Source organism: Nomascus leucogenys, chromosome 8, assembly GCF_006542625.1.
Source record: "Nomascus leucogenys isolate Asia chromosome 8, Asia_NLE_v1, whole genome shotgun sequence".
Lineage (NCBI taxonomy): Eukaryota > Metazoa > Chordata > Mammalia > Primates > Hylobatidae > Nomascus > Nomascus leucogenys.
Window position 1 is genome coordinate 4,492,671 of NC_044388.1, and position 26,365 is coordinate 4,519,035.

The 26,365-nt window shown below is 41.7% G+C and overlaps 1 protein-coding gene and 1 long non-coding RNA gene across 2 annotated transcripts in view; one reads left to right on the forward strand and one right to left on the reverse strand.

Moving 5' to 3' along the window:
* PCED1B (PC-esterase domain containing 1B) overlaps window positions 1-1,339 on the reverse strand; it is a 20,677-nt gene extending 19,338 nt beyond the window's left edge. The window contains exon 1 of the mRNA XM_003265360.4: window positions 751-1,339. The gene's annotated coding sequence lies outside the window, so the exon portion shown is untranslated. The remainder of the gene's footprint in view (window positions 1-750) is intronic.
* On the forward strand, window positions 996-11,588 carry LOC105740179. Its single transcript, XR_004031264.1, has 4 exons — window positions 996-1,056; window positions 1,176-1,275; window positions 6,836-8,308; window positions 11,450-11,588. It is a non-coding gene; the product is annotated as an uncharacterized LOC105740179 (long non-coding RNA).
* Window positions 11,589-26,365: the final 14,777 nt, after the last annotated feature.

A 26,365-nucleotide genomic window follows, 5' to 3' on the forward strand; every position in this document is an offset into this window, starting at 1 on the left:
TTTCTTTCTTCCTTTCTTTCTCTTTCTTGTCTTTCTGTCTTTCTTTCTGTCTTGCTCTGTTGCCCAAGTTGGAATTCACCGGCGAAATCATGGCTCACTGCAGCAACTCTGCAGGCTCAATCAATCCTCCCACTTCAGCCTCCCTAGTAGTTGGGACTACAGGCCTGTGCCACCATGCCTGGCTTATTGTTATAGTTTTTTTTTAGAGACAGGGTTTCATCATGTTGTCCAGGCTGTTCTTGAACTTAGACTCAAATAATCCACCTGCCTCAGCCTTCCAAAGTGCTTGGATTACAGGTGTGGGCCACCGCACCTGGACTACATATTCTAATTTTCTCCATTTTATACATTTAAAAATTAAGGCTAAAAGATTGAGTAATCTGCCCAAGGTCATCCATTTTATAAGAAGCAGTGCTGGAAGTAAAACCTGATGCCAAGCTTTTGTGGTCAACCACAACATACAAGATTGCACACAACAGATGGCTCACGTCCCTTCTCCAGTTCACAACTAAATTGGCTGTTTCCTTTCAGTGTCTATTTTAATAAATTTACTAGTTTATCAATCACTAATATTTTTGTTATTGCCAAGCACCAGTTGATGCTTTAGTGTTACATGGGGTAGGCTGAAGGAGGCTAGGGTGCTGATTCCTCTCTACAGTAAGTGCCCAAAAAATGACGGTCTCAAGAAAGGCTGGTCAGAAATGCCAACTTAATGTTTCAAATAAAATGGAAAAACTGAAAAGTACTTACTCATTAAAGTAACTGGTGATTTTTAAGCATCTCTCTCAGTTGATTCTAGATTTCGTCCCTAGATAGCTTTCTTCCTCTCCTGTAGATCATTGTGGCCAGACGGGAGATCTCAGAGCTTGGGCTATAGGGGAAATAGGTTAGCCTCTGGGTGCTGCTATGCTTGCAAGCCAGAGTCTGGGGAGAAGATGACATTTCCGGTGGTATCTGGGGCAAACGACACAAGTCAGCATTTAGTTTCTTGCTTTAGGAAGCGGAAGACTAATGACCGAAGCTTCAAGACTTTGACATGTGTGAAAACATGAAATGGTAAGTCAATACAAAGACAGCATCTTCTTGGAATTTGGTTTTGAGCTTATTTTCATTTCACCTTTCTCAGTAATCTGGGTGTAGCTTATTTTGACTCTTCCTTTGATTAAACAATTCAGACCCTTGGCTCTTATTGTTCTTGCTGGTGTGGTGTGTTCACGGCTGAAAAAGTGGTCAGAAGGGGAAAGGAGGAAGTGAGAAGAAAGAAACAGGGAAATGGTAAGAAGAACTCTACTTTTCTAAATAATATTTAATAGCAGTAATCTTGTGTTTCTGTGCAAGGTGTTACAGTTTACAAACCGCTTTTATTTTTATTTATTTATTTTTTTTGAGACGGAGTTTCGGTCTTGTTGCCCAGGCTGGAGTGCAGTGGTGTGGTCTCGGCTCATTGCAACCTCTACCTCCCAAGTTCAAGCAATTCTCCTGCTTCAGGCTCCGAGTAGCTGGGACTAGAGGCACCCACCACCACACCCGGCTGATTTTTGTATTTTTAGTAGAGATGGGGTTTCACCATGTTGGCCAGTCTGGTCTCGAACTCCTTACCCCTGGTGATCCACCCGCCTTGGCCTCCCAAAGTGCTGGGATTATAGGGGTAAGCCACCGTGCCAGGCCACAAACTGCTTTTAAATCCTTTCACTTCATCTCTCCACTGCCCTTTTGATGGAAAAATAGCTCAGTCCACACTACAGGAAACCACAGGCCTAAGTCCTGGCCTCAGCTAGATGCAGTATGTGGCAGAGCAAGACAAGAACTTTCTGCTTCCTCCCCTAGTGTTCCACTTGAAACCAGCAGGTAACTCAAGGGGACAGTGTGCTTAAAAGGGAGATGGTTCATCTGGCGCTGTGGCTCACGCCTGTAATCCCAGCACTTTGGGAGGCTGAGGCGGGTGGATCACCTGAGGTCAGGAGTTTGAGATCAGCCTGGCCAACATGGTGCAACTCCGTCTCTACTGAAAATACAAAAATTAGCTGGGCGTGGTGGCGTGCGCCTGTAATCCCAGCTACTCGGGAGGCTGAGGCAGGAGAATTGCTTGAACCCAGGAGGCGGAGGTTGCAGTGAGCCGAAATCGCCCCATTGCACTCCAGTCAGGGTGACAAGAGCAAGATGCCGTCTTTAAAAAAAAAAAGTGGGGGGGGGGGCAGATGGTCTTCTGATTGATTAGATAAGTGTAGGCATTTGTTTTCTTTTGTCTGGAATAATATGATTTTGGGGAGGGGAATATCACTTTCCCCACAAATACCAAGATGAAAAAGAAAAGGAAATAATGAATCAGAAAAAAAAGAGAGAGAGAAAATACATGACTACAGAAGATCAGAATATGCCACCCCCAGGTTCCCGTAATCCCAGCTCCTTGGGAGGCTGAGGCAGGAGAATCGCTTCAACCCAGGAGGCATAGGTTGCAGCAAGCCGAGATTGCGCCACTGCACCTCAGCCTGGGCAACAGCGAGACTCCATCTCAAAAATAAAAAATATGCCACCCCAAAATATAGTTATTTGGCATATTTTGAGCTAATTATTCTGAGCAACTGCAGACACAGGAGTATCTCTGAAAAGCTGTCCTTTTGTAAAATAAATTTATATTTATAAAGGAAATCTACATTAGTCAAAGTATCTGTATCAGGAAGAGTCCTGCTCTCAGACAACTTTTATTACCTGGGAGACTTTTTATTTACATAACAAGACAACCTTTATTCACCATACATTTCCTCTCATCACCCTCCTATAACTTGTCACTAGTTCCCTGCAGAAGCACCAAGTCCCTATTCCTTCCTATAGCTCAGGATAAGCTTCCATCATCTGGCCTTTCTTCGAGTCTCCTGTTTTGTGGGATTCCAGTGTGTGTGCATATAATTAAAAATGGTTTTTCCTTTTCTTTTCTTTTTTTTGAATTGAGATTTGGTCTCAATATGTTGCCCAGGCTGGTCTTGAACTCGTGGGCTCAAGTGATCCTCCCACCTCAGCTTCCCAAAGTGCTGGGATCACAGGCATGAGCCACCGAGCCTGGCCAAAAATGTTTTTTCTTCTATTAATCTGTTTTGTGTCAATTTAATTTGTATCCCAGCCAAAGAAGCTAGAAGTAGGGAGGAAGCCATTTTCCCTCCCTTACAGCACAAAATAACTAACCAACAAGAGTAAGAGATTTCACAACAGTCCTGAATTACATGCTCTGAAGACTTAGTTTTTTTTAATAGTAGGCTATTTATGTAAACTGGATTATAATGTGACATAATTGTCTTTCCTTGAAAAATATCATTTTACTTTACATCACTGTCTACTCAGTGTGTGGCTTAAAATTAATTCCATACATTATGCATTGTTTTCATCCTCTATGGCCATCAATAAAGTTATCTTGCATTTCCCCATGAGTTTTAGTACAGTCATTACTGTGAAATTTAATACAATCAAGGCAGAACCCAACTGATAGCTTTAGTATTTTATAATCCAGAGTAGTCTATTACATAACTTTGAAAATCTGCCATTATTTAGTTCTAGCGATTCTATAAATGAATTGCAAATCTTTCTAGTTCTGTAGATTTCAGCTTGTCTGTGCACTGTGAGAATAAAAGAACAATCTCTGTAATCATCCCAAGACCAGAGAACAGAGGAGCTGTAATAATGCAAATGATAATCACACTTATACTCTTTAAACTTAAAATAAAGTTGAGATCAACAGATTTTCAACTGATTTTCTTGCTTTCAAGAACTTATGTTCTGTGTAGACAGCTACTATTGCTATTCTGGCTACTAGTGCTATTCTGGCCCTATTTCATGTTTCAAAGCTCAGTGAGCCATCTTTTATTTTTTACCCACCAAACTTGGCTTTTTCTTAAACAGTAATGCCAACTTATGCACATATAATGTTTTACCCTGTGAATGTGCTTTCACATACAGATATCCTTTAATATTGGCAGCTCATTAGTAGTTATAGCCACAGAGAAATTTAAACTTTTCTTTATGCAAGCCATTATCATTTTATCCACATTTTCTATCTTAAGGAACGCAATTATTTTTCTTATCTTCTTGGGAATCCTGTAAGTGGGCCAGAAATCAGCCCATTAAATATATACATATATATACATTAATTTCAGCTGGCCGGTGTGTGTATGTGCTTAAATCTATTCCTGGGCTGCCCTAAACGAATGGGCCAAATTTGGCAAATCACAAAACTGTGTTTTTTCTTTGCTTGTCTGACTTAAACAGTCCACATATTTTTGATAATTTCTCTTCAAAAGCACTCACATTTAGTACTTTCAAGCACATATGAATAATGAATAGTTTGTTTCTATTAGGGTACGAAATCTTCTCTGATAGCATATTAGGAACTTTGAGATTCTGGATTAAAACTTCTCATGAGTTCGATTTAGTAACAGAACTAAATTTTGCACTAAGTATGTGTAAACTTTGTGTTGATGAACAAGGCAATACTTGTTGGGATTTGGGATGCGACAGATTGAGAAGAGCCAAATCAGTGATTTCACTATTCAGGATGGATGGAATGAGAAATGTGAATTTATAAAAGATCCCATTCTGTCAGGATTTCTTAAACATTTCCACGAAATTCTTAGAATTCTTTTTTTTTTGAGACGGAGTCTCGCTCTGTCACCCAGGCTGGAGTGCAGTGGCGCGATCTCGGCTCACTGCAGGCTCCGCCTCCCGGGTTCACGCCATTCTCCTGCCTCAGCCTCCTGAGTAGCTGGGACTACAGGCGCCCGCCACCACGCCAGGCTAATTTTTTTGTATTTTTAGTAGAGACGGAGTTTCACTGTGGTCTCGATCTCCTGACCTCGTGATCCGCCCGCCTCGGCCTCCCAAAGTGCTGGGATTACAAGCGTGAACCTCCGCGCCCGGCCAAAATTCTTAGAATTCTTATGTTTTATGCAAGTTCTGTATTCTGTTCCAATGCAGCTTAGTGGTTCAGAACATGGCCTTTGCACGCAGAAAAGCCTGAGTTCAGAGTCCCAAATGAATAATCCACAAGCTGTGTGACTTTGGGAAAGGTACTCAACCCCTCTGGCCCACTTCCAGTTGTGAAGTTTAAACCTGCAAAGTGCTAAGCAGACTGCTTGGCAATTAGTAAATGCTCATTTTATTCCAGGGATTAGTATACATGCATCCATGCTTTAGTAATGCAAAATAATTCTTTAAATGACTAACCACTGGAAAAAAATGTAAATACTGACAAGTACCTTGTTTGATGGGCGCTGTTCCATGGGCTGGTGTGACACCATCACTGCAGGAATAGATTGCACAAGTGGAAGGGAGATGACAGAAATCATCGTTAGGTCAAGCCGAAGCTTGGGGAGATTGAGCAACTGTCTGAATCACACAGGTTAACTACTGAGCTTGGACTAAAGACCAGGCTTCTTGGGTCCCGGACTCATAGTTCCAGAGCTATAGTTCATGAATTTTTTTCTCTAAGTCTGTAAGCTCTTTTTACAGAGAATAATTTAATGCCCTGCAAGAACTGGGCCTTACATTATTTAGCAACGTCCCTTACCTTTAAACCACAGGCTTAGTTTTCTAATTCTGGTTCTCTCTCCTTTTTTCTTTTTGTTTTTTGAGACAGAGTCTTGCTCTGTCACCTATGCTGGAGTGCAGTGGCATGATCTCAGCTCACTGAAACCACCACCTCCGGGCTCAAGTGATCCTCACACCTCAGTCTCCCACCTACCACCGGTAGCTGGGACCACAGGAGTGAGCCACCATGCCCTGCTAGTTTTTCGTATTTTTGGTAGAGATGGGGTTTCACCGTGTTGCCCAGGCTGGCTTTGGACTTCTGGGCTCAAGTGATCTGCCTGCCTTGGCCTCCCAAAGTGCTAGAATTAAGGCCTGAGCCACTGCGCCCAGTTGCTTTTTTTTTTTTTTGAGACAGAGTCGCACTCTGTTGCCCACACTAGAGTGCAGTGGTGCGATCTTGGCTCATTGCAACCTCTGCCTCCCAGGTTCAAGCAATTCTCCTGCCTCAGCCTCCTGAGTAGCTGGGATTATAGCCATGTGCCACTACACTTGGCTACTTTTTTTTTTTTTTTTTTTTTTTTTTTTTAAGTAGAGTTGGGGTTTCACCATGTTCACCAGGCTGGTCTTGAACTCCTGGCCTGAAGTGATCCACACGCCTCAGCCTCCCAAAGTGCTGGGATTACAGGCATGAGTCACCACGCCCGGCCATAAGGTTGTTTTGTCAAGGAAGATAGAAATAGCTTAATATTTTTGGATGTGTGCTGTTCTTCCTTTCTTACTTTATTAGATAAACATTCATCGAGTGCTCCCTCGGTCAGGCACAGTGCTTAGCACCTGAGATATAAGGTTGAGTAGGATATGGTCTTCTCTATGTTCTGTAGCTCACAGTGCAGGGAGGGAAAAACACAGAAACAGATAATTAGAATTCAATGTTGGGAGTGCATTTATGGCTTTATGTTAGAGTATCACTTCTATTACTGAAAAGGGATTTTTAAAATTCTACTGAAAACATGAAAATGAAAATAGCACCATGAAAAGTAGCTTCTAGTCATATTCTTTTATGATGAATATTTGCTTTGCACATACGATTGGCCCACATTGCATCATTTGTTTTATAAATTAATCATATATCACTATTCAATTTTACCGGTAAAATAGTAGGCTTTTAAATATTTTTCCCAATTATCACTTACAAAAATATTGTTACAGCTTACTTTTTTTGACCTTCCTTTTTCTTTTAGGGTGTTCTTTTCCTTAACATAGTTTGTTGTTGCTTCTCTGAAATACACTTATTTTTTATTATTATTATTACTTTTTTCAGACGGAGTGTTGCTCATTTGGCCAGGCTGGAGTGCAATGGCATGAGCTTGGCTCACTGCAGCCTCCACCTCTTGGGTTCAAACGATTCTCGTGCCTCAGTCTCCCAAGTAGCTGGTATTACAGGTATGCACCACCAAGCCCAGCCAATTTTTGTATTTTTAGTAGAGGCAGGGTTTCACCATGTTGGCTAGGCTGGTCTTGAACTCCTGACCTCAGGTGATCTGCCTGCCTCGGCCTCTCAGAGTGCTGGGATTACAGGCATGAGCCACCAAGCCTGGCCTGAAATACATTTAAATAAATGAAGATGGAGAATTCATTTATCTGAATCTGGTGCAGTTTAATTAATCTATGATTGTAAGTCTTTGAATCATATGTCAATATTCTATTTTGTTAGTCATGATTTCTAAGTGTTACGTAACTGTGGCCCCAGCCACTTTATATTTTGGTATCATGACAAAAGTCTCTGATTGTGGTTATTTTCTACCTATGCATTTATTCTTAGTGATATATGCTGGTTAAATTATGGGATAATTTTAAAATACATGACAAAAATAGCTAAGAGTAAAGAAATGTCTTTGTTTCCGGTTGAATAAACTGACTACGCAAGGTTCCAATTTAAAATAAATTCTAAATGAATCATGTTATTTTCCAAAACTGTTCCTCCTCTCAGTAAATGAAATCAATATCCACCCGGTTGCCCCAAGACAGAAATCTCAAGATCATCTGTGACTCCTTCCTCTTCATCTGCCACAAGTAGAGTAGCTTCTGTCTCCAAAGCCAGTCTCTGATCAGTCCACTTCTCTTCCTATAGCCTCTCCTTTAGTTCAAATCTAGAATCCTGCTGTGGTGGTGCTGTGGCTTCCAAGTTTATCTTCCTCCAATCCATTCTCTAAACTACAGTCTTGCTCTTTCTAAGACGCAGATCTTATAATTTTACTTCCTTTCATAGGTTGAATTTAACCTGTTAAATCACGTCAAAATTTTTCTGAAGATACCAGCCTTTCCGCCTTAATCAAACACATAAGCCAAATCCATAGCATTACTGGGATAAAGCCTGAAGATCCCACATTGATAAGGCATCTGGATTCCCTTTGATAACAGTATTCAATAACAATGAACACCTACTGAGTAAACGATTCCAAACATTTAAAGTGTATTAACTCTTTTTACAAAATCAACAATAATTATTATTGCTACCATTTATTGAGAGCCTACTTTAATCCAGGTGTTACATATTCATTTATTCATTATTGTTACCTTTTTTTTTTTGAGACGAAATCTTGCTCTGTTGCCCAAGCTGGAGTGCGATGGCATGATCTTGGCTCACGGCAAACTCCGCCTCCCTGGTTCAAGTGATTCTCCTGCCTCAGCCTCCCGAGTAGCCGGGATTACAGGCATGTGCCACCATGCCCCGTTGGCCAGGCTGGTCTCGAACACCTTACCTCAGGTGATCCTCCCGCCTTTGGGATTACAGGTGAGCCCAACCTATCGTTACCTTTAAAACCACCCTGCAGGGTAGCTCTTACTGTCTCCATGAGGAATATCAGAAAAGGGAAAGGACTTCCTGGAGGGCTGGTTCTGCCTCAAGCCAATCAGCTGACACTAAGCAGTGAAGCCAGAATCTGAGGTCCCTCCGCCTGCCCTGGTCTTTGCTCACCCTGACCCCAGATAGCTCACTGTGTCCTGAGCAGCACAGATGCCACACCCACAGTGTCACATAGAGAAGGGTGATGTAAATGAAAATTAAAACACTGTGACAAAGTCAAGCAGGGCATTTGTTTTTGTTGTTGTTGTTATTTTTGGTAGATACAGGGTCTCACTATGTTGACCAGGCTGGTCTCGAACTCCTGGGCTCAAGCAATCTGCCTGCTTCAGCCTCTCAAAATGTTGGGATTATAGACATGAACCACCGCACCTGGCCAGCGTCAGCCTTTGTTCCCTACAAGTGAAATCAAAAGAGGCTCACGCCTGTAAACCCAGCAATTTAGGAGCCCAAGGTGGAAGGAATTGCTTGAGCCCAGGAGTTTGAAACCAGTCTAGGCAACATAGTGAGACCCCATCTATTACAAAAATAAAAATAGGCTGGGCAGGGTGACTCATGCCTGTAATCCCAGTACTTTGGGAGGCTGAGGTGGGTGCATCACCTGAGGTCAGGAGTTCGAGACCAGCCTGGCTAACATGGAGAAACCCTGTCTCTACTAAAAATACGCCTGTAGTCCCAGTTACTCGAGAGGCTGAGGCAGGAGAATTGCTTGAACCTGGGAGGTGGAGGCTGCAGTGACCGAGATCGCGATACTGCACTCCAGCCTGGGTGACAGAGTGAGACTCCGTCTCAAAAAAATAAAATAAAAATAAAAAATTAGCCGAAGGTGGTGGTGCGTGCTATACTCAGCTACTCAGGAGGCTGAGGTGGGAGGATCACCTGAGCCCAGGAAGTCAAGTCTGCAGTGAGCTATGATCGTGCCACTGCACTCCAGCCTGGGAGACGAGACCCTGTCTGAAAACAAACGAACAAACAAAAACCAAAATCGCTAAGTTTACAGCACAAAGTCTATCCCTTAACAGTATGGCTGCTTTGAGTTCAGGCATGTGTCTAAGGGCAGCCAGTTCAGAGACCCTGACACCTGGGGGAGTCACAGAATCAAGACCCTGGGAAAATTTCTTATAGCTTATTTATTTAAAGCTTTACAATTGTTTACACTGCTCAGGAAAAAAAGAAAAAAAAAACCCAACAAATTATGGGTGTTCAGAGAGCTGTGTTAGCCCACAAAGTTCGAGGGAGAAACTGTCATTCACAGAGCTTGATTAACCACAGACTTAAATTTCAGGAGGAAGTAAGCTATGAAAAATCTGTAACCTCTGCCTGTCATATGCTTAGTTGTTAAAGAAAACTAGAGAAGGAGGTTGTTATTCTTTAAATAGAAAAGCTTCAAGTCGAAAAATCCCTCAAATGTTTTATCTGAATCAGTTCTCTCAGTAGGTATCTTAAGAATAATCGATTATAGTCAGGGCTTAGGGGCCAGCTCACAAGACTGATGCAAGTTCTTTAAGTTGTGATTGTGTCTGATGAAGAGGAATGCACACTTGCATATTTGTGTAAGGAAGATTTCCTTATTGTCATTTCCTTCCATCGCTTGGTCCACAAAAGCAAAGAGGAAGGAAGGGAGGTCAGTGGGCATACACACTGTCACCCATGCTAAGAGAAAAGGTAGTTGAGAGCTCTGCCTACCCACGTGCCCATCTGCTGGGTCATCCTTGTCCTATCAGGAGAGAAACAGCACTTCCTTTCCTCAGGGGGACTGGGAGGAGGCAGCAGCCTCAGGCAGCTGGAAAGTGTGCCCCTGGGCCTCACACGGCTCTGGGGAGGTGGCACAGGGCTTCCTCTTTCATAGAACTAATTAGGTTCTTATCTGTGCTACCAGATGAGCCCAGCTGCCAGCTCCTTACTTCATCTCAACCAATCCAGCAGGCTATTCAAACCAACACTGATATTATCCTAGCAATTTGTTTTATGTATTTTGGACAAAAATTTAAAGTAATTTAGCCCTCCATCTGTCACCTTCAGGCTAAAGTCCTTTATTTTCTTGGTGCATTGACCATGGGGCTCCATCTAGGTCCTGAAAGGATATTCCCTCAAGGCCCTGGGCTAGAGACCACAGGGTAACTCTACATGCTGTTCTCTTAATAAGATTTTGGTAACATCTAATTGTTTGCTAAAATCCCATTCAAAGCCCCTTCTACCTGGGCAGAGCCTGCCAAGCTGAGTTCAGCTTCAGTTGGATGAATATGTCAAAGCCCCTGGCCATTCGAATAACCATTTCCCTAAGGCAAGAGCAAATGCTGGCTAAAGCATCTAATCACCATGTATTTATGTTGGTGATGTTGGGATTTGAGAGCACAGAGTGGAAGGTAGAAACAGGGTAGTGTCTGTAACTACCGTCAGATCTACTTCCTCACTTTCCTTTTTAACATACCAGGTCCTTAAAAAAACCTTGGATTTTTTTTTGTTGGGGGGGGTGGGGTAGAGATGAAGTTTCGCTATATTGACCAGGCTGGTCTTGAACTCCTGGCCTCAAGTGATCCTCCTGCCTCAGCCCCCCAGAGAAAACCTAGAAGTTAAAAAATGATCAATTCATATAAAGAGAGACTGAAAAAAGGCTTTTGCCTTGTCCCCAGCAGGCTGAGGAATTACCAAGGAGGCAGGAGGTGGAGCAAAACACACTAAGCCTGATGCCAATCATTGACAATACTATGCTTAGTACTTATTGAGGGCTCACTTTGGTTGAAACTTCCTTTGCAAAATTATGACTGAAACAGTGAAAGAGATCTAACTTAACCAACGCTGTCTTGCCTCTAACCTCCAAGCTGTCCTTGTTCATTCCTGGGCATAGGCTGAACTAACTTTGCGAGAAATTTAGTTTATAGTTTAAAACAAAGATGATAACAGCCCTTTCCCAAAGCAGACCTCCTTCTTGTCTGGGGACTAGATGGCCTTTGTAGGACTAACATGAGCCTCAAGATTAGAAATTATGGATAGGAGTCATGCAGCTGGAGTCTCCAAGATTCTGACCCTCCCTAAACTGCTCCCAAGATCAATGCTTGAGATATTTTGCAGACCCTGCATGCGATGGATCAGCTGACACCATCCAGATTGGCCAACTGGTTCATCTGATCTTGTGCCCTCCACCCAGGAACTGACTCAGCACAAGAAGACAGCTTTGACTCCTTCTGATTTCATCCCTAACCAATCAGCACTCCGGGCTCACTGGCTTCCCCCAACCCACCAAATTGTCCTTAAAAACTCTGCTTTCCAAATGCTGGGGGAGACTGATTTGAGTAATAATAAAACTCTGGTTTCCCGCACAGTTGGCTCTGTGTGAATTACTCTTTCTCTATTCCAATTCCCTTATTTTGGTGAATTGGCTCTGTCTAGGCAGTGGGCAAGGTGAACCCCTGAGGCGGTTACATGGTTATAGCCCCTTCCTTTTCCTTCCTTCCTTCCTTCCTTCCTTCCTTCCTTCCTTCCTTCCTTCCTTCCTTCCTTCCTTCCTTCCTCTCTCTCCCTCTTTTCCTCCCTCCTCTTCTCCCACCTTCCCTCTCTTTATTTCTTTCCTCCTATTCATAAAAAAACTATTGAAACTGCCTTTGCAAAAATTACAACTAATTATGTCAGTGAAAGAAATCTGACCTAACTGGCTCCACCTTGCTTCTGATTTCCAAGCTGTTACACCTAATTTCCAAGCTGTTACACTATTCCCGGGTATAGGCTGAACTAACTTTGGTAGGAACTTAGTTTATAGTATAACTTTGAAACAAAGATGATAACAGCCCTTTGCCAAAACAAACCACCTTCCTACCTGAGGACTAGACTGCCTTTGCAAGAGTACCACATTAGCTACCAGATTATAAATTATGGCTTAGGAGTCATGCAGCTGGAGGCTGCAGGATTCTGAACCTTTCCAAATCGCTCCTGGGGATAATGTCACTATAATAAAACCTAAGATCAGTGCTTGAGGTATTTTGTAGACCCTGTACTCCATGGATCAGCTGCTGCCACCCAGATTGATAAACTGGCTCATCTGATCCTGTAGCCTCCATCCAGGAACTGATTCAGCACAAGAGGACAGCTTACACTGTTTATGATTTCATCTCTGACCTGGTCTATCAGCACACCCCACTTTCCAACCCCCTACCCATCAAATTATCCTTAAGAACTCTGATCCCTGAACTCTGGAGAGGCTGATTTGAGTAATAATAAAACTCCAGTCTCCCATACTGTGGCTCTGCATGAGTTACACTTTCTCTGTTGCAATTCTCCTGTCTTAATAAACTGGCTCTGTCCAAGCAGTGGGCAAGGAGAATCTGTTAGGTGGTTACACTATTGGCTACATTAGTTTATGATTACAGTATTTACACATAACCTCAATTACAAGGAAAATTAAATGATTACGGAGGCAACTGAGCTAGACTATCCAGATTCTTTTATACTAAGAGTCACTAAGTATATAGTATTTATTGCTAAATTAGAAATAAATGTTATGGCCCATCTGTAGACAATAAGGCAAATTCAGAGGAGCAATTAAGAGTCACCCAGAACCTTTACTTTTAGATGCATGACCTGCCTCCCCTGGTCTGTAGGCAGTGGAGGATTAAGGAAACAAAGTGCAAGGTAGCCCTGGGAGTAAATTAACAGCATAATACACACTTCAAGAACACCGAGTTCTGTGAGTGAGACCAGGAGTTGCAAAGTTAAATGTCTGTAGGGACCAGACATGAGATATAAATGAATAAATGAGCAGGGTTTGTTCTTTGTATATAGATTCACTTTGCATATTAAACATGGAAGAGTATCAGGAAGTGAAGGACCTCTTCAAGGAGAACTACAAACCACTGCTCAAAGAAATCAGAGAGGACACAAACAAATGGAAAAGCATTCCATGCTCATAGATAGGAAGAATCAATATCATGAAAATGACCATACTGCCCAAAGCAATTTATAGATTCAATGCTATTCCCATTAAACTACCATTGACATTCTTCACATAATTAGAAAAAAAAATTTTTTTAAATTCATATGGGGGTTGGGCGTGGTGGCTCACACTTGTAATCCCAGCACTTTGGGATGCCGAAGCGGGCAGATCATTTAAGATCAGGAGTTCAAGACCAGCTTGACCAACATGGCGAACGAAACCCTGCCTCTACTAAAAATACAAAAATTAGCCAGGCATGATGGCACATGCCTGTAGTCTCAGCCACTTGGGAGACTGAGGTGGAGGATTGTCTGAGCCTGGGAGGCGGAGGCTACTTTTAAAAAGTCAAAAAACAACAGATGCCGGCGAGGTTGTGGGGAAAAAGAAATGCTTTTACACTGTTGGTGGGTGTATAAATTAATTCAACCATTGTGGAAGACAGTGTGGCAATTCCTCAAAGACCTAGAGGCAGAAATACCATTAGACCCAGCAATCCCATTATTGGGTATATACCCAAAGGAATATAAATCATTCTGTTATAAAGACACATGCATATGTATGTTCATTGCAGCACTAGTAACAATAGCAATAAATGAAATCAACCTAAATGCCCATCAGTAATAGACCGGATAATGAAAATGTGGTTCATATACACTGCGGAATACTATGCAGCCATAAAAAGGAATGAGATCATGACTTTTGCAGGGACAGAGATGGAGTTGGAGGCCATTATTCTTAGCAAACTAATGCAGGAACAGAAAGCCAAATATTGCATGTTCTCACTTATAAGTAGGAGCTAAATGTTAAGAACACATGGACACCAAGGGTAGGGAACAACACACACTGGGGCCTGTCGCAGGGTGACAGGTGGGAGGAGGGAGAGAATCAGGAAGAACTGCTAGTGGATGCTGGGCTTAATACCTGGGTGATGGGATGATCTGTGCAGCAAATGACAATGGCACATGTTTACCTATGTAATGAAACTGCACATCCTGCACATGTACCCCTGAACTTAAAAGATGGAAATAAAAAATTTTAAAAAATTAAAAAAAGAAAAGAGAAGGCTGGGCACGGTGGCTCATGCCCGTAATCCCAGCACTTTGGGACGCTGAGGCAGGCGGATCATCTTAGGTCAAGAGTTTGAGACCAGCCTGGCCAACATGGTGAAACTCCATCTCTACTAAAAATACAAAAATTAGCCGGGCATGGTGGCGGGTGCCTGTAGTCCCAGTTACTTGGGGGGCTGAGGCAGGAGAATCTTTTGAATCTAAGAGACAGAGGTTGCAGTGAGCCGAGATCATGCCACTTCACTCCAGCCTGGGCAACAGAGCCAGACTGTCTCAGGAAAAAAAAAAAAAAAGAAAAGAGAAGTACTTCTTTACCATAAAGAATATACAGAGGTGAAAGTATGGTGGCAAATGAAAATTAATAGCCTCAGTGTTGGGAACAATTGGGATTAGTGAGGATTGTGGCAAACTGGAGACCACATGTGTCATTTAAGAGCATGGTGGCCACTCTGCTCTAGCAGAGTACTTCATGAGGGAATATGGCTTTAACTTGCCAAAATTCCAATTTTTCAAAAATAAAAAAACTGTAAATATATATTTTTATGAGCTGTATCCTGATTTTTAAACATTTCCTCAAATAAAAAGGTACTGCATAGGTAAAACCAAACAGTTTTGCAGCTTTGCCAATTTTTTCCTTTTTTTTTTTTTTTTTTTTTTTTTTACTAATGTCTAGATGTGAAGGAGTCAAATTCAGGCAAATATCTGGGAATCAGGGACCACACAGAATCAGATCAAACTGGGGCTGTGGGTAGAAGACATGTGAGCAGTGAGGACTGCAGAAGTTATGAAAGAACTAGAGACACAAAGTTCTGAAACTACCTTCGCCCTAGGAACAGAATTTCTCTTCTAGCTGTAGCAAAAGCCAGTAATGGTTTCCCAGGCAACATCCAGTCTGGCGTAACCTGGAAGCTCATGTGCTTCTGCAATGCAGTGTCATCTCTTTTTTTTTTTTTTTTTTTTTTTTTTTTTTTTTTTGAGACGGAGTCTCGCTCTGTCACCCAGGCTGGAGTGCAGTGGCGCAATCTCGGCTCACTGCAAGCTCCGCCTCCCGGGTTCACGCCATTCTCCTGCCTCAGCCTCTCCGAGTAGCTGGGACTACAGGCGCCCGCCATCACGCCCGGCTAATTTTTTGTATTTTTTAGCAGAGACGGGGTTTCACCATGGTCTTGATCTCCTGACCTCGTGATCCGCCCGCCTCGGCCTCCCAAAGGTGTCATCTCTTGATGGGCAAATTTTGACATAATTTTCCAGACTTTTAACCAATCCAGGAATGGAAGCTTAGAATGTTCTATTGAATATCAACTCCCTGTCATTGCAAATATTAACCCTTCTATTATGTGCAAAGAACTCTCAATGAATTCTCATTATCTTAGTAGCACATTAGAATCAGGTTCTCAAAGCCTGAATGCTTCATAAGTATCCTCTAGGTGATATTTATATTTTATTTGTGGTGCTTACAATGAATATAGATAACTGTATATTTGTAACATCAATATACTAATATAGTACTTGATCTAAATGGCTTTAAATATTTCTTCATAATTGGGCAGAGCTTAGTGGCCTGTTTTCAGATAGATGCTCAGGTTTGCACATACCACTCCTCAAAGACAAACTTAAAAATATTTGCTTCCAGGCCTGGTGCGTTGGCTCGTGCCTATAATTCCAGCACTTTGAGAGGCCGAGATGGGCAGAACACTTGAGCTCAGGAGTTCAAGACCAGCCTGGGCAACATGGTGAGACCCCCATCTCTACAAAAATACAAAAAATTAGCTCTGTGTGGTTGCGCACACCTGTAGTCTCAGCTACTCAGGAGGCTGAGGTGGGAGGATCACCTAAGCCCGGGAGGTTGAGGCTGCAGTGAGCCAAGATCGCACCACTGCATTCTAGCCTGAATGATACAGTGAGACCTTGTCTTAAAAAAAAAAGATAAAAAGAAAAAAAATTTCTTCCTTTTAGTGAGGAGCGCCTCTGCCCAGCCACCCATCGTCTGGGAAGTGAGGAGTGCCTCTGCCCGGCCGCCCCGTCCGGGAAGAAGTGAGGAGCGCCTCTGCCCGGCCGCCCCGTCCGGGAAGAAGTGAGGAGTGCCTCTGCCCGGCCGCCCCGTCTGGGCAGTGAGGAGCGCCTCTGCCCGGCCACCCATCGTCTGGGAAGTGAGGAGCGCCTCTGCCCGGCCGCCCCGTCTGGGAAGAAATGAGCAGTGCGTCTGCCCAGCTGCCCCATCTGGGAAGAAATGAGGAGCACCTCTGCCCGGCCGCCCCGTCTGGGAAGAAGTGAGGAGTGTCTCTGCCCGGCCACCCCGTCTGGGAAGTGAGGAGCGCCTCTGCCCGACCGCCCAGTCTGGGAGGTCTACCACGGAGGCCAGAAGCAATGTGGGGGCTGGACGTGGTGGCTCACGCCTGTGGTCCCGGCACTCTGGGGGGCCGAGGCAGGTTGATCACTTCAGGCTAGGATTTCGAGACCAGTCTGGCCAACATGGCGAAACATATGAAAAATACAACTGTCAAACCAACCAACCAACCCAGCGACAACAAAACAGGTCTACCCTGGAGTCATACTCTAATTTTTTCTATTTTCCTCCCTTTCTGATCCTTTATCCCACTTTCTTTTTCTTCCTCTTCCTTCTCCTTCTTCTTTGTCAAATAGAGGATTGAGTTATTATCACTGATCCATATAAAGTCCCTCTCTCATTTATTTTAATTCCTACCCCCCATTTCTATTCCCCGTCTTCCCATGTGCAACCTTCCTAATATGTTTGATATGCATCTTTTTGTTTGTATGTATTTTTAGAAAATGTTTATTGTTTTGTGTGCAAAAAAAATTAATAAAAAAAAATTTTCTTCCTTTGTTAAGGAATAACAGTAAAATACTGCTGGGCAGTATTGTAATGCCCAACCTTGTTTTTACTAACCCTGTTTTTAGACTCCCCCTTTTCCTTTAATCACCTAGCCTTGCTTCCGCCTGAATTGACTCTCCCTTGGCTAAAAGAGCCAGACAGACTCCATCTTGGCTCTTTCACTGGCAGCCACTTCCTCAAGGACTTAACTTGCGCGAGGTGACTCCCAGCACATCCAAGAATGCAATTAACTGATAAGATACTGTGGTAAACTATATCCGCAATTCCCAGGAATTCGTCTGATCGATAACACCCAAAGCCCCGCGTCTATCACCTTGTAATAGACTTAAAGCACCTGCACCTGGAACTGTTTACTTTCCTGTAACCATTTATCCTTTTAACTTTTTGCCTACTTTATTTCTGTAAAATTGTTTTAACTAGACCCCCCTCCCCTTTTCTAAACCAAAGTATAAAAGAAAATGTAGCCCCTTCTTCGGTGCCGAGAGAATTTTGAGCGTTAGCCGTCTCTTGGCCGCCGGCTAAATAAACGGACTCTTAATTCGTCTCAAAGTGTGGCGTTTTCTCTAACTCCCTCAGGTACAACAGTATCAATAACCATACTATCTGAAACTTTTTAAAAGCCTTTCAAATAACTTCAAACAAATGTCTATATTGTTTTTTAGAACACTGGGGAAATAGAATTTAAATGAACAACTGTGTCTTTTAATCCACATCGCATATGTCTGTTATTGTTTAAGTCTCATTATTATTTTTTCCACTTACTCTGCAGTGATCTGAACTGACGTGGCCTAGAGTTACTGGTCCAGCAGAGCAGTGGAATTCTGTAGGCACACTGCACTAACATCAGCAAGGCATCTGGTGAGGGCATTTGCTGCCAAGTTTTGGAAATTATGATAGAGCTGCTACAAACATTCACATGCAGGATTTGGGGTGGTCATAAGTCTTTAGTTCATTTGGATAAATGCCAACTCACTTGGGTAAATGGGAGTACGATTGCTGGATTCTATGTTAAGACTATTTTTAACTTTGTAAAAGCTGCCAATCTGTCTTTTGAAGTGGCTGTGGCATTTTGCATTCCTACCAGCAACAAATGAGAGTTCTTGTTGCTCCACATCCTCACCAGCATTTTGTGTTGTCAGTGTTCTGATTTTCTAACCATTCTAATAGGGGTGTAATAGTATCTCATCGCTTTAGTTTGTAATTCCCTAATGATATATGGTATTGAGCATTTTTCCATGTGCTTATTTGCCATCTGTATGTCTTCTTTTGGTGAGGTGTCTATTCAGGTCTCTTGCCTATTTTTTTACTTGGGTTGTTTGCTTTCATATTGTTGAATATTAACACTTTATATATTTAGGATAGAACTTTTTTTTTTTTTTTGAGGCAAGATCTGTCTCTGTAGCCCAGGCTGGAGTGCAGTGGTGTGAACTTGGCTCCCTGCAACCTCCCAGGGTTCAAGCCATCCTCCCACCTCAGCCTCCTGAGTAGCTGGGACTATAGGCTTGTGCCACCATACCTGGCTAATTTTCATATTTTTTTGTAATGTAGTGATGTGGTTTCACCATGTTGCCCAGGCTGATATTTGGATAATACTTCTTAATCAGATATATTTGCAAATATTTTCTCCCTGTCTGTGGCTTGCCCTTTTATTTTCTTAACAGTATCTTTTGCCAAGCCGAAGTTCTTAGTTTTATTGAAGTCTCACTTATCAATTTTTCTTTCATGGATTGTGCTTTTGGTGTTGAATCTACAAATTCACAACTAAACACAAGGTCACCTAGAGTTTCTTCTGTTATCTTCTAGAAGTTTTGCAGTTTTATATTTTACATTTAAGTCTATGATCCACTTTGAGTTAATTTTTGTGAAAGGTGCAAAGTCTGTGTTAGATTAACTTTTTTCTTATTTTGCATGTGGATGTCCTGTTGTTCTAGAACCATTTGTTGAAAAGATTAGGCTTTCTCTATTGAATTGCCTTTGCTCCTTTGTCAAAGATCAATTGACTGTATTTATATAGGTTTATTGTTCTATTTGTCTTTTCATTCACAAATGCCACACTGTCTTGATCATTATAGCTTTATAGTAATGCTCGATGCCAGATAGTGTCAGTCTTTCACTTCTGTTCTTTTACAATATTATGTTGGCTATTCTGGATCTTTTGCATTTTCTTATAAACTTTAGAATAAAATTATTAATATTTATAAAATAACTTGCTGATATTTGAATGTGGATTGTGTTGAATCTATAGATCAAGTTATCAGGAAGAACTGGTAGCATGAGGAATTTGAGTCTGCCTATCCATGAGCATGGAATACCTCTTCATTTATTTAGTCATTTGATTTCTTTCATCACAGTTTTGTAGTTTTCCTTATATAGGTCCTTAGATTTATACCTAAGTAATTTTTTGGTGCAAATATGAATGGTCTGTTTTTTATTTCAAATTCCAGTTGTTCATTGCTGATACATAGGAAAGCAATTACATTTGTATACTAACTTTGTGTTACGTGACCTTGCTATAATTACTTCCTATAATAGTTCCAGGATGGTTTTTTGCTGTTGTTGATTCTTTGGGATTTTCCTTTTCTTTTCTTTTTTTTTCTTTTTTCTTTCTTTTCTTTTCTTTTTTTTTTTTTTTGAGATGGAGTTTAGCTCTTGTTGCCCAGGCTGGAGTGCAATGGCACAATCTCAGCTCACTGCAACCTCTGCCCCCTAGGTTCAAGAGATTATCCTGTCTCAGTCTCCTGAGTAGCTGGGATTACAGGCATGTGCCACCACGTCTGGCTAATTTTTTGTATTTTTAGTAGAGACAGGGTTTCACCATGTTGGCCAGGCTGGTCTCGAACTCCTGACTTCAGGTGATCTGCCTGCCTCAGCCACCCAAAGTGCTAGGATTACAGGTGTGAGCCACCGCGCCTGGCTTCTTTGGGATTTTCTACATAATCACGTCATCTGTGAACAAAGTTTTATTTCTTTCTTCCTTCTCAATCCGTTTACCTTGCTTTTTGTTTGTTTTTTTGTTTGCTTTTTTTGGTCTTATTGCATTAGTTAGGACTTCCAGTACAATGCTGAATAGGAGTAGTGAGAGGGAGGGGACACCCTTGCCTTGTTCTTGATCGTAGGGAGAAAGAATCTAGTTTCCTAACATTAAGCATGATGTTAGGTGTGGTTATTTTGCAGTTATCCTTTATGAAGTTGAGATCCAGTTCCCCTCTACTCCTAGTTTGTTGAGGCATTTTTCTCTAACTATGAATGCGTGCTGGATTTTGTCAAGTGCTTTTCTGTATCTGTTGATATGAGCATATACGTTTTTCTTCTTTAGCCTATTGATACGATAAATTACATTAATTGATTTTCAAATCAATTGAACCACCCTGTGTATCTGGAAAAAAAGGCATTTTGTTGTGGTGCATAATTCTTCTTATACATTGTCAGATTTCATTTGTTAATATTTTGTTGAGAATTTCTGGATTTATGATTGTGAAAGATATGAGTCTGTAGTTTTCCTTTCTTTTAACGTCTTTGTCTGGTTTTGGTATAGGATTAATGCTGGCCTCATAGAATGAGTTAAGAAGTGTTTCCTTCACTTCTATTTTCTGGAAGAAATAGTAGAGAATTGGTATCACTTCTTCCTTAAATGTTTAGTAGAATTAGCCAATGAACCCATCTGTGCCTGGTACTTTCTGTTTTAGATGTTTATTAATTATCAGTTAAACGTCTTTAATATATATTGGCTAATTCAGATTATCTCTTTCTCTTTGTGTGGGTTTCAGTAGACTGTGTCCTTCTAGGAAATGGTCTATTTTCATATAAATGATCATATCTGTGGGCATAGAGTTGTGACTAATATTCCCTTAATATTCTTTTAATGTCCATGGAGTCAGTAACAATGGCCCCTTTTTCATTTCTGATATTAGTAATTTATGTCTTCTCTCTTTTTTTGTATATCATTTTATTTTATTTTATTTTATTTTATTGTTTATTTATTTATTTTTTTGAGACAGAGTTTCACTCTTGTTGCCCAGGCTAGAGTGCAATGGCGTGATCTCGACTCACTACAACCTCCGCCTTTTGGGTTTAAGCGGTTCTCCTGCCTCAGCCTCCCGAGTAGCTGGGATTACAGGCACCCACCACAATGCCCAGCTAATTTTTTTGTATTTTTAATAGAGATGGGGTTTCACCACGTTGGCCAGGCTGGTCTCAAACTCCTGACCTCAGGTGATCCACCTGCCTCGGCCGCCCAAAGTGCTGGGATTACAGATGTGAGCCACTGCACCTGGCTATCACTGTATTTTAATATGCAATGTTTTTTTTTTTTTTTTTACAAGTGAGGGCAGATATGTTTTTATATCTTTTTTTGTTTGTTTTTTTGAGACAGAGTCTCACTCTGTCACCCAGGCTGGAGTGCAGTGGTGCAACCTCAGCTCACTGCAACCTCCGCCTCCCAAGTTCAAGTGATTCTCCTGCCTCAACCTCCTGAGTAGCTGGGATTACAGGTGCCCGCCACCATGTCTGGCTAATTTTTATATTTTTAGTAGAGATGGGTTTCACCATGTTGGCCAGGCTGGGCCAGGCTGGTCTATCATCTGTTTTTTATTTTTAAATAAACTGCCAATTTGTGTACTTTGCCTACTTTTCTATTTTATCTAAGGATTATTACATATTAAGTGTATTAACATTTTGGCCTGCCATCCATGCTGCAAATGTTTTCATTTCAGCTTATTCTTTTTCTGTTAATTTTATGTTCATATTTTTTCATATATAAAGTTTATTTTTTATATATTTATTTATTTTTGAGATGGAGTCTTGCTCTGTTGCCCAGGCTGGAGTGCAGTGGCGTGATCTCGGCTCACTGCAACCTCTGTCTCCTGGGTTCAAGCAATTCTCCTACCTCAGACTCCCGAGTAGCTGGGATTACAGGCGCCCGCCACCACGCCCAGCTAATTTTTGCAATTTTAGTAGAGACGGGGTTTCACTGTGTTGGCCAGGCTGGTCTCGAACTCCTGGCCTCAGGTGATCTGCCTGCCTCGGCCTCCCAAAGTGCTGGGATTACAGGCGTGAGCCACGGTGCCCGGCCCATATATAAACTTTAGATGAAGTTTTTCAGTGTTTTTAAATTGTTTCTTCCTTTGCTACTGTGCTAAATAATACCTAACACTTACTGAGCATTTACTGTATGTCAGGCAACATATAGTGATTTACCTGTATTACTTAAGTTAAGCTTGAACAATCCTTGAGTTAGGTACTATTATCCCCATTTTATGGATCAGAAAACTGAGGCGCAAATAGGTTGAGTATCTTGTTTCTGGTAGGCACATCTAGTAAGTGGCAGAGCCAGGATTTGAAGCTAGTTGCTCTAATGCGAGACACTTAGCTACTAAGTTCTACTGTCTCCTAGCAAAGTACTCTAAGTTGAAGATGATATTATTTATCTACTTTTTTATGGTTACATATTTTTAAAAAGTTACACACATAAACCCTCTACTTTAAAAATGTCAGTATATTCAAATTTTGTAACATAGTGTTATATGTAATAGTCTTTGCAAAGTTAAAAGAATTCATTTATTTTGGAACTGAAATTAATACATCACCTGGTTTGACTAATCTTTGGAAAATTCAGCTAATAGAATATTGGAAGGTGTGGGAAGAATTCTAATAGAGACCAGAAAACTAAGCAGTTTTAAAAAAATGCAATTATTAAGTTCAAGAAAAAGCAAATGGTTAATAAAACATAACCATAACTGGTATATTATAACATTAAGTTCTGACTGCTATCTGCATGGGCATAATAAAATGAATAATGAATGTTTAACTATACATAAAAAGCGAATAGAGGGTGAGGAAATGAAGAATGAAAAAAGTGGAAACAGACAACTCTGGTAGACTCAGGTATGATTTTCTTAGGTCTTCCTGACTCACTTCAGTATCTGATATTAAACTCTACTGGGGCTGCTGTGAGCAGCCTTCTTGTTTCTGGCCCTCACTGCAGCATGTTACTTACAGGGACTATACCTTCCTTAATACAACACCCATCCCTCCTCTACTCTACTATGGTGGGGTTGTTTTTTTTTTTTGGGTAGTTGCTGCCTCTAAGTGAATTTAGAAAGATAATCAGAGGAAGGAGGGTGGGTAGAGGGAAAATGAATAAATTTGTAGTCACCAGCTATTAGATGGATTTGGATTGTACACATAATTAATATGGAAAAAATTGTTTCATTTTCTCATGATCCTCATTTTCTCCCTCGAGACATAGCTGTCACTTTTACAAATATTTCTTTTTTCTTTTTTTTTTTTTTGAGACGGAGTCTCGCTCCATCGCCCAGGCTGGAGTGCAGTGGCATGATCTCGGCTCACTGCAACCTCTGCCTTTTGGGTTTAAGCGGTTCTCCTGTCTCAGCCTCCCGAGTAGCTGGGACTACAGGCACGCACCACCATGCTCGGCTGATTTTTGTATTTTTAGTAGAGACGGGATTTCACCTTGTTGGTCAGGCTGGTCTCGAACTCCTGACCTCATGATCCACCTGCCTCTGCCTCCCAAATGCTGGGATTATAGGCCTGAGCCACCACGCCCGGCCTACTTTTAGAAATATTTCTAAAGATGAATTCCAAAAGACTAAAACAGGCTTTTCTTCCCCCATCTCATAAAAGAACACATTTCTTCATTTAACGAGTTAAATATATAATACTAATAAATAATTCACAATACTCAAAATGAAGATAATAACTTTAAAGAAGAGGAATTATGAAACAGGATAAGTGGCCAGTGTTGTTTCTGAACACAACAATTTCATTTACTATCGAATTTAGCCACATGGCACTTTTCTCTTCCTCATTAAAACCCTGGCCACATAGTGCTGCTTCTCCCATCTAAGGTCTATTCTTTAAATAGCACATGGAACTCCTACTGGTGTGACCTTTCTTCTTGGCAGGTCATCTGAGAATATTAACTGGAGTACTTTGTCCCACGGTTCCCAGAAGAGCAGGAGACCTCAATATTCTGAGAAGCTTCACTGTTGAAAGTCTAAGTAGTTTGCCAAAAATGATTGATTTTCTTTACACTAAGGAAATTTCTCTTGTGTTTGCAGTAAGTAGCTATCAAAGGGACATTTATGGTTCTAAATTAGTTCCGGTACCTGTAAAGAGACCCAACCCAGCCAGGTGCAGTGGCTCACGCCTGTAATCCCAGCACTTTGGAAGGCCTAGGCGGGTGGATCACGAGGTCAGGAGTTCGAGACCAGCCTGACCAACATGGTGAAAGCCCATCTCTACTAAAAATACAAAAATTAGCCGGGCGTGGTATTGCACGCCTGTAATCCCAGCTACTCAGGAGGCTGAGGCAGGAGAATCACTTGAACCCAGCAGGTGGAGGTTGCAATGAGCTGAGATCGTGCCACTGCACTCCAGCCTGGGCGACAGAGCGAGACTCCATCTCAAAAAAAAGAAAAAAAAGACCTATCCCTGAGAGGAGGCAGGCAGTGGGGAGACAGATGTGTTTCAGGAGCATGGAGGGAAGTTATCTGAAAAATGCTGGCTGCAAAGGGCAAGCAGCCAGTCCTGCAGGGAGGTCTCAACACAGTATGACCAAGGGCCCTGCAGGTGGCAGAGCACAGCAAAAGCACAGCAAGAGCATGTGATATTTATTCAAAGTCAAGGGAGGAAGGCAGGAAACCAGAATGCAGCTTAGTGAGGGCAAGAGCAAGGCAGGGCCCCAGCCCCAGCAAGACTGAGCAATGAAATGGCTTTAAAATAACAACAATCTGCAGTTATCAAAACTGGGGCCAAAATGGCAGACACCCTGAAATAAACCGGTGAAATGCAATCTTAAAACAGATGAACAGCAAATGAGCTAGAATCTTGGAGACTATTTGGTTGCCTCATATGATCTATAGGACTGGAGCAATGTTGCTGATCCTTATACTGAAATTTATGTCACGGGGAGAAAATATAATTCTAACTTACTAGAGAACCATGATTGAAGCTACTCAGGGCTGAGTGGGCACAAGTATATCTTTGTCTCTAAGGGAAATTGTAAGACATGCTTGTAGTTTATAAAAGTCATCCATAATTTTTAATCTTTTGTTTTGGAGGTCAGCCAAAATCCTATACCCTAACTATTGTTGTAATCCAGGTGAGTGAAGGCAGTAATCTGAATTACCATGGCGATTGAGGGTTGGGGAGAAGGTGATGGGCTGAAACAATGACTGGAGTGGAAAAGGGGAAGGGGGTAGGAATTGTGAGCAGGGAATTCTGCATTGGCTCGAACAACTGAGTGGACAGTGATGCTCACAGGATGTGGGGACGGTCAGATGCCGGAATGCAAAATCCGGTCTCACTTTGTACTTCCTGTGTGAACATGAGTCAATTACTTAACCTCTCCGAGGATACAACAAATTTGAGAGTTCATGTTTTGGTACATATGAGAGTGTACTAATTGTTAAGCCCTACAGTAAGTGCTGAGAGTAATAAGACAAATAGAATACAGCCCTTGAATTCATTTTTTGCAGTCAGCTAGGAGAGACATGCAAAATCGATGAGCAAAATACAATAGGAGAAGCGCTAACATATCTGTGTGCATAAAGCATCCAGTGAGCCCAGAATAATGTACTCCGCTTGCAAATATGGGGATAAGGAAGGTCTCATGTAGACGTGAGGAAAGAAGAATGGACACTGGAGCTAGGCTTGCATGAATAGTTTCATCAAAATACATTTTCTTTGTGATCTTAGACAAATTAATCTCTCCGAGCCTTAGTTTCCTCAGTTGGGGTTAATGATAGTACTTGTTCCAAGGAATGATGGTTAAATGAAATAATGCATGAAAAATCCTCAGCACAGTGCCTGTTACACAGCAAGAACTCCGTGAATGTTTGCTATTTTTATTACCATTATTACTTTGGAGAGCCCTGGGAGTCAGTCAGCTCTGACCGACTCGATGTATCAAAGTCACAGCTAGTTAGAACCAGAGACTGGACCAGGATCCAGGCTGCCAATTTTATGCCCTAAAATGAAAGAAGAGCTCTGCTCTCATCCAATTCCACTTTTTCCACTGAAGATTAAATTGGATTCTTTTATATAAAGTGGACACTCCAAGTAACTTTTCCCAAAGGAAAGTTTTGAATGAAATCATTTACCATTTGAATGAGCTCATA